Source organism: Phaenicophaeus curvirostris, chromosome 24 (genome assembly GCF_032191515.1).
Source record: "Phaenicophaeus curvirostris isolate KB17595 chromosome 24, BPBGC_Pcur_1.0, whole genome shotgun sequence".
Taxonomy (NCBI): Eukaryota; Metazoa; Chordata; class Aves; order Cuculiformes; family Cuculidae; genus Phaenicophaeus; species Phaenicophaeus curvirostris.
In genome coordinates, this window is record NC_091415.1 from 2,339,284 (window position 1) to 2,347,503 (window position 8,220).

Below are 8,220 nucleotides of genomic sequence, written 5' to 3' on the forward strand. Positions count from 1 at the left end.
CACTATGAGGGTAGTGAGGCCCTGGAACAGGTTGACCAGGGAAGTTCAAGGCCCGGTTGGATGGATCTTGGGCAGCCTCATCCAGTGGGAGGTGTCCCTGCCTATGAAGGGGGGTTGGAACTGGATGATCTTCAAGGTCCCTTTCAACCCCAACTATTCTATGATTCTCTGTTGCCCGACACAAACCCCTGTGTCCTTATTAACAGCCGTGAGGTGTTGGCCGGCTGCAGGTTCTGCCTCTCAACCTGTTCTGTTGATTTTATTCTGTAGTGTCGTAAAATGAGCTTGTGTAACATAGGCGTGTGTGTGGTGTTGGATCCCGCTGCCGACAATGATGCTCCAGGCTTCTGGAACGCAGCGGTTTAATAACACAGCTTATGGCATTCCTCTCTTTTCTCTTTAAACATAGCAACCAATTAACCTTGACAGGTATTTCTGCCTCACTGCTATGGTATCTGCAGTTATGTTCTGCAGACTTGGTGTGAATTCTTTATCTGGAGCAGCTCTAGAGACACCTTCAGGCGTTCCAACTCCATTTCAGCTTTAGGATTAACGAGCAGTTAGCAGGTATGGAACCTATTTTGTGCTTATTTTGTAGTAAACCCTGCTTAGTTAATTTAATGATGATCCCTTCCTACCCAAACCATACTATGATTCTATGAAGGCACCTATGAAGCCTTTTTCAAGAGCTACTCTACTTCCCCATTGCCACCAGCCTTTGACCATCCTAAGCCTCGAGTTGCTTCTCTCCTCGTTGTTGCTCTTTGTGTGTTTGGAGCTCCTGTATTTGGTACCCGACAGCCCAGTCCTGTAGGCAGAAGCTCTGCCTCCAAAAATCAACAGTTCCCATTGTCTTTGTCATAGTATTTATAGGGAATTAATATCAGAAACAAATGATTTGTTGTCGCATTTAGTGGACGTGCCTCTGAGAAGTGGACACGTAGAGGATTTTGTAACTACAGCGAGCGCTGCCAAACCAGGGGAATAAGACTCCCTTGGCAAAGAACACTAGCTGTCAAGTTTTAATCTAAGAGAATTTTGCCTCGGGAATATCCTGTTTGTGTTTCTTTTGTTAGTATTTGATTTTAGGATGAAAATAAAGTTTAAAGGTGGAATTCCAGATCACTCTGTTCTCTGCGGGACGGCTTGTTTTGGCCCTACAGTTGGCCTTGGAAGGGCAAGTAAATGGGGCAAAGTTGATTTAAAAAACTCCTGTTCTGTTCTTGCTCATCTTGCACGTTGCAAGAAACCTGGGAAAACTGTAGAAATGGGAGAGATTCCTCAGAAAATTCCCTGTATATTTAAAATATATTTTCAGGTCTAGTTTTGGTGCAGCAAACCACAAATTGAACAGGGTTTTCTTTCTGTCTTTCACGGGTATTTGGGATCTATGGACCATGCAATCTGATAAATCGAGTAGAGAAACTCATCGCTAATAACCAGAACGCCTGTGGGGTTGGTACAAATGCTCACATGGGGCTGCAGGGTGAGGAGAACGTCGAGCTCTGAAAGGTGTCTGTTCATCGTGCGTTGATTGAAATGCATTAAACCTCCGTAATGCGCGGTGTGTCAGACTTGAGTTTGATTTGGGAGTGCTGCTTGTTGGTTCATAACCACATCCTGGGCTAACACACATCCCCAGCTTCAGAGTTTTGTGCAGACCAGGAAACGGGTTTGTGTGCTTTGGGTTTTCTTCTTCTTTCCATAGACAAGGTCAAGTTCAAGCTGTTATCCCACTGTGGGCAGACATCGGAACGCACTCTCCCCCCGCCCCGAATGAAAAATAAGTGTAAGGGATGACTCCTTTGTGAAGTCAATGCTGAATTAAAGTCTCTAGGTCAAATCCAGCTCTCGGAATTAAACAGCCGTTGCGGTTTGGTCTCCCCTGTGTGCATGGTTTTGATAGACAACGGATGAAAACAATCTTGCACAAAGTCAAAGCCATTTCCTATTCTGTCTCTTATTTCATTTACCCTTACGAATGATAAGTTTGGGGTTGTATTCCGGGGTTTGCTTTATATTTGCTTGCAAATTCTGTCGCTTGAAGAGAGATTGGTATTTTATTTGAATAATCTCTTGTCTTTCAGGTTAAATAACGCTTGTGTTTTGAGTAGATAAGATAGCAGTTCCAGCAGCAATGAATTTCCTGTTGTCTCACTATCTCTTTTCCTTGAGCATTTCTAACTAAGCCGTTACCCTTGCTGGGAGGGTTTCGTTAGCATTATTAATTAGCGGCTTCCCTGGACAGTGGGGTCTGGTAGCTTTGCTCATTACAAACAGTTTCAAACATTTATGATGAATTGGAGTGGTTAATGTCCCAGAACTTCTCTTCCTCTTGCGAGATGAAATTAAGGCTGATATTTTAAAACAAATTGGCTCTTTCTGCTTGGATTTCTTTCTTAGATAAATGCTCCTGTGACTGTTTTTTTAGGAGAAAGTCTCTCCCGAAGCATGCACTGTGCTTCTGCTTTGCTTCCTGAGAAATTAATGAAGGGAAGGAATAGTTTGGGTATAGTCTTATTTATTATACAGAGCCATCATTTCTTTTCCCCTAAACTGTCTTTTCTTTAAGTTTATTTCACTGCTGCTGTTGATCTTGTGCTCAAAACTGTTCTTCCCGCTCCCAGAAACACTTCAGTGCGTTCGCTTTAAACAGCTGAGACACATTTCTCAACGGCAAATGAAGCCTCCCATTTGGCTATAAATTATAATGGGGATAAACTGGAGAGGGGCAGATTTAGGCTAGACATAAGGAGGAATTTCTTCACGGTGAGAGTGGGGAGGCCCTGGAACAGGTTGTCCAGGGAATTGGTGGCTGCCCCATCCCTGGAGGTGTCCAAGGCCAGGTTGGATGGGGCTTGGAGCCCCTGATCCAGTGGGAGGTGTCCCTGCCCAGGGCAGGGGTGGGACTGGATGGGCTTTAAGGTCCTTTCCAACCCAAATTATTCTATGATTCGGAATTATTCTCTTTGCCAGTTCAGTCCTTCTAGTTCAAGCCCAACAAGGAAGAGACCGGTTCTCTGATCTAATAGTAGAACACTGATCTGATGGTAGTAATTAAAATAAACAAAAATTCCCAAGACTTTAAATGCTTGCAGGCGTTGCTGACACCAAAACAAGTAACTGAGCTTTAAACATAAACCTGGTCTGTCTGGCAGCCTTGGCAGAATAGCTGCTGGCATAACAGCCTTTAAAAACAAAATAAAGCCGCCACCACCTCCTTTTCCTCGCTGGTATTGCAACATTTCTCCAAACTTTCTTTGATCTCCGGTCTTTTCTCTAAAGGACGTGGACCTACAACAAGTGAGGGGTAGGAAATGCCACCTCCAGGCATGTGTTGCGTCTTCTTCGGGGGCTTTGCTTGCAGGTTAAAAATTTGGTGTAAGGTAAAGTTTGTCCTGGTGTGTAGTGAGCCTGGATAACAAACTTGGACTCGACCTGCTGCTAATTACAGCACATTCCTCATTGGAATATATCTGAAGTTACCTTGACAAAAAAAAAAAAAGAGGGGAAAGCAAGTTGAAACAAATTCTTTGTGTTCTTGGGAATCTTCTCCATCAAGTGAGGAGCAGGTTTGATGTCAGACCCCTGCAGCCCTGCCCTTCTGCTGTGGATGGAGAGACAAGCGAGAATCATAGAATGAGTTGGGTTGGAAGAGACCTAAAAGCCCATCCAGTTCCACCCCTGGGAACCAGGGACACCTCCCACTGGATCAGGGGCTCCAAGCCCCATCCAACCTGGTCTCCAACCCCTCCAGGGATGGAGCAGCCACCACTGCTCTGGGCAACCTGTTCCAGGGCCTCCCCACCCTCCCAGCAAAACATTTCTCCCTAAGATCTCATCCCAATCTCCCCTGGGGGCTTCTGAGCCACGGGGCTGCAGAGAAGGCTCCGTAATTCTGTTAATTGGGGTGGCAAAGCTGGCTCATCTTTGCCAGCTCTCCTTCAGGCTTTCGCAAGAGAAACATTCCCCTCCAGAAGGAGTTTCTCTGATCCCTAGAAAAAGGGGGATTAGGACGGGTAATAGATCGTCCTCTGCAGTTGATCCCATTCTGACAGCGCTCGTTACATCAGATTTGAGCGCTCTACCATGTGGAAAAGGGGGAGCCCCGTCTAGGACCGCTGCTGGGGGAAGGCATCGATGTTGGTCGTGTGTCTCGACCCTGGGCAATTCCTCCATTCTCCCTTGGTTAAACAAGTGATTTGTTGGATGCCAGTGACCCCTTAGTAAGTGTCCTGAGCTGCCAGGGCTGGGAGTAACACCGGATTGTCAATAATTATATCTATTAGAGTTCATCAGGGAACAGGTTTTAACATTCAGGTCAAAATCATCCCTAGGATTTAAGATAGCGAGGCTGATCAGTAGGGGAATTAATCACAAATTTATCAATTCACGCTCACTATTGATGTTTTTGAATTTGTTTAGCAACAGCAGAAGCCAAGGAGCCGATTCTGGTTGGTTCTAGATGCCTCCATCCTGCCTCCTGGCACTGGAATCAAAATTCTAGAGCAGTGTGACACTGAGCTTTTAGAGAGATTAAAGGGAGAGAAGGACAAGACCTGTGAAGACCCAGAAACATTCATGATTCTATAAGGTTCTCCAAATGCTCCAGCATCACTTTTGTGTTTCTTTGCAGGCAGGTCTGGGGCCTCATTCTTTGCCATCCCTAGTATCTCAGGGTTCTTCATCCAGCTTGTTTAACAGCTGCTTCCACCCAGAGCTCTGGAAAGGAGCACAGCTTGGGTGGATTTCTTCTGCAATCACTTCCCGTCCGTACAGCACAAATATTTCAGAATAAACACGCTGGGAAATACTTGTACTGCGTGCTATAAACAGGGCGTGTGTTGTTTACCTGAAGCAAATATCTGCCCATCAATTGGATAATAAAATGGTCAAGAAAACGCAAATTTTAATCTTGTGAAGTTTCGTAGATAATTATTCTTGATCAACTGGTTTGACAAGAAAAATCTTTTTCAGAAAATATGGCTGGGGTGGTTTCCGTAGATATTTTATCATTATTTTCTGTTTCAGGCTTCCTGGTTCATCCAATAATGAAGCATTGTGGCAGTTCTCTGCCTTCTTTCTTGCTGCTGTTGGAGCAAATAAATACTCCTGGAAATCTCTTCACTGAGGCAGCACCCACAGCAATGAGGAGCTCCTCACCGGTAAAAGGTGCAGTAAAAGGGGGGCCATGAAGATGATCCGAGGGCTGGAGAACCTCCTGTATGAGGACAGGCTGAGAGAGTTGGGGTTGTTCAGCCTGGAGGAGAGAAGGCTCCAGGGAGACTTTAGAGCAGCTTCCAGTGATGAAAGGGGCTCCAGGAAAGATGGGGAGGGGCTCTGGATCAGGGAGGGCAGGGATAGGATGAGGGGAATGGTTTGAAGCTGAAAGAGGGGAGATGGAGATGAATTCTGGGGGAGAAATGTTTTGCTGTGAGGGTGGGGAGGCTCTGGAACAAGTTGCCCAGAGCAGTGGTGGCTGCCCCACCCCTGGAGGGGTTCAAGGCCAGGCTGGATGGGGCTTGGAGCCCCTGATCCAGTGGGAGGTGTCCCTGGTTCCCAGGGGTGGGACTGGATGAGCTTTGAGGTGCCTTCCAACCCAACCCATTCTATGATGCGCAGGAGCGTACCAGTCTGTGCTGGAGCCAAAGAATTCCTCTGAAGGAGCTGACTCCAAGTTCTTCATCTAAACTCTCAGCAAAGCTGGGAGCTGTCACACAACAGCAGCGCTCGCTGGTGTAGAAGCAAAGGGCATCGAGTGGAAGAGTTGTGGCTGTGAGGGAGAAGAAGGGATGGGAAGGAAAAAAAATTAATTGGGGCAGTAAAGCCAAAGGCACAATCAGAATGAGGCTTGGGACACCTCCAGTGTGACATTGGCATTAGGTGCTGTGCTGTGGCGTTAGGCGCTGCCAGGAGAAGGGCTTTGTAATCCAAGAAGGCAATTCTCATTGTTCTGGCCCTGTTTTATTCGAGGAGCTGGGACCTTTTTTTGTGCTTTTGCGAATAAGTAGCTTTTTATGAGAGAGATGAGCTGTCTCCCTGCTGGAACAAACAGCAAGACCTGCTTTTTCATCTAGTTGCCCTCGTTCAAGAGGGGCTGGTATTAGTAAGTTATTGTTCGGTCAAGGTCACCAGCCTCTCGCATACCAGGGCGCCTGGTTTCCTCTGTTCCTCCCCCCCCGGCCCAGGGTCCCGTGGGCAGCGCTCGCTCTGACGCCGTCCTGGGAAATCGGCTGGATGGCTCATGGGGAGCATCATTCGCAAGTGGCTGAGCAATCGCCTCGCGAGGAGCAGCTTGGAGACTGAATGGGAGCCGACAGTTTCCTTGGCACCCGAACCAGAAAGAAATTCATTGCTTTGTCTCTAGCTTAGCAGAATTAGAGGGCGACAGGGCAGAGAGTAAGTTGCAGGTAGCAAACATGCTGGCTGGGAACGAGCTCAGTCCACAGGCAGATTCTCTGACCAGATTTGAATCAAAATATAGGCTGTTTCACCAGGAAGACCCTCGAATTCTGTGCCCTGAGCTGGAAATTGTAAACTGATACCAGAGTTTTCTGCTTTGCCCTGTGGCAGAGTGACTGTGGGCTGCAGTGAGATAAAATTTACCCCCTTGGGGTAAGAGTGGGAAGGATGTGAGTCATTCTATGATTCTCTGATTCTCTACTGCTCTGGTGAGGAAGGTTGAGCTACGTCAGAGGACAGTGGGACCCCTCCTAACGTGGCGTTTGCCGGGCCTGGGAATCCTTCCCTGCTTCGTTTGTAGGGATGAGGTGGGGGAGAAGTGATGGACTGGGGGAAGAGAGGCACAGGAGGTTGTAAAATAAGACGATGCCAAGCAATTCTTACCTTTATAGTGGTTTAAGCAGGGTTTGGCTGTCCCTGAGGTGCAGAGGGTCAGAGCTGTGCAATGCGGAGGATTAAAGTTCACGGTAGCCAGAGGTTCAGAGAGCAGGAGCCTGTGCTCCTGGAGCTTGTGGTTGATGCAAGGGAGGGGACACACTTGAGCTGTGCTTCCTTTATACGCAGGGGAAATTTGGGGTTTGCCTGCAACGTGATGCTGTGTATGGTGAAAGGCACTTGGCGAGGAGAGGCAGAGGTTAAGAACGCAGCTCAGAAAACAGCAAGGGGAACGCTCAGATGTTCGTCCTGCGCTGTGTAAATAGAGGAGAGATGCCCGGATTTCAAACCCGGAGTTTCATGGACAGCTGCTTTCCTTCTGCGTCGCCTGCAGGGACAGTAACGTTCGCGCTAAGCGGCAAACAGTGGGAGCCGTTCCAGTATCAATAAGGATTTTGATGAGGGAGCAAGATTGTTTGCTTGGCTGCAAACACCTCGGAACCCACTAAGTGGTACAGGGTGACCCCGTCTCTGGATCAAGCAAGAAAATCTCTCACCGAATCCAGCCCTTCCAATAGGAGACGGGCTCTGCAGCGTCTCAAAAACCATCAGATTGTTAAAGTCTTGACTGTTTCAATTTAAAAAAAAGAGAATTAATTGCTTTCTGGTTTTGGCAGTTCATGGCCATTCATGTTTTCAAGCTCTATGCTATGAAAAACATGTAGAAATGGATCTTTTTAACAAAAATAACAAGGTCCACCACACAGCATCCGTGATTGCAAGTGCTTTGAGGCTAAATAGCATGAAATTTAAGTGAAACTGAGCTAAAAATTGTACAAAGCTGGCACAGTGCTGATGCCACGTCCGCCCCGTGGTCCTGTGCAGAGGAAAGCATCTGCTTGAGCTGGTACCTGGGGCTGGCAGCGCTCAGCGGGGAGATAGGAAACCAGCCAGAGGCAGAGCCTCTCCTGAGGAACCCAAACTGCCATGGAAAATGTCATTTCAATAGTTTCCCTGCCCCAGACTCTCCCTTTTCAGTTATATTGCCCCCAGCAGGTTTTTGCACTCATGAGAGCTCACCTCGTACTCCCCCTTCCATCCCTTGATTCTCCTCCAGCTGATGTCTTGCAGGACCCCCCCTCCCAGCCCCGCTGAGCGCCCCAAGCCCCTGGATGTTCCTCTCTGTGTGGTTTGAGGAGATGCCCCTGCATCTCCTCTTCTGGGTCCCACTTCTGGGTACCCACCCACCCCTCTCCTGGGGCTCGTCAGGGAGTCGAAATGCTTGGTTTTGGCACCCCACGTTCTGACTTTTTTAGCCTGGTGGCTTCTCCTGAAATGCTTGAGACAAAAATATGTTTCCTGTTTAGAAAGAGAGAGGAGATA

General features: G+C 47.6%; 1 long non-coding RNA gene across 3 annotated transcripts; it reads left to right on the forward strand.

The window, feature by feature from the left end:
- Positions 1–282: 282 nt before the first annotated feature.
- Positions 283–5,801, forward strand: LOC138730735 (uncharacterized). Of its 3 annotated transcripts, XR_011339089.1 has the most exons (5): positions 283–567; positions 1,077–1,181; positions 4,641–4,773; positions 5,032–5,172; positions 5,623–5,801. It is a non-coding gene; the product is annotated as an uncharacterized lncRNA (long non-coding RNA). The 3 variants fall into 3 exon arrangements; XR_011339088.1 differs by lacking the exon at positions 1,077–1,181 and having other exon boundaries at positions 4,637–4,773; XR_011339087.1 differs by lacking the exon at positions 283–567 and having other exon boundaries at positions 726–1,181.
- The last annotated feature ends 2,419 nt before the right edge of the window (positions 5,802–8,220 follow it).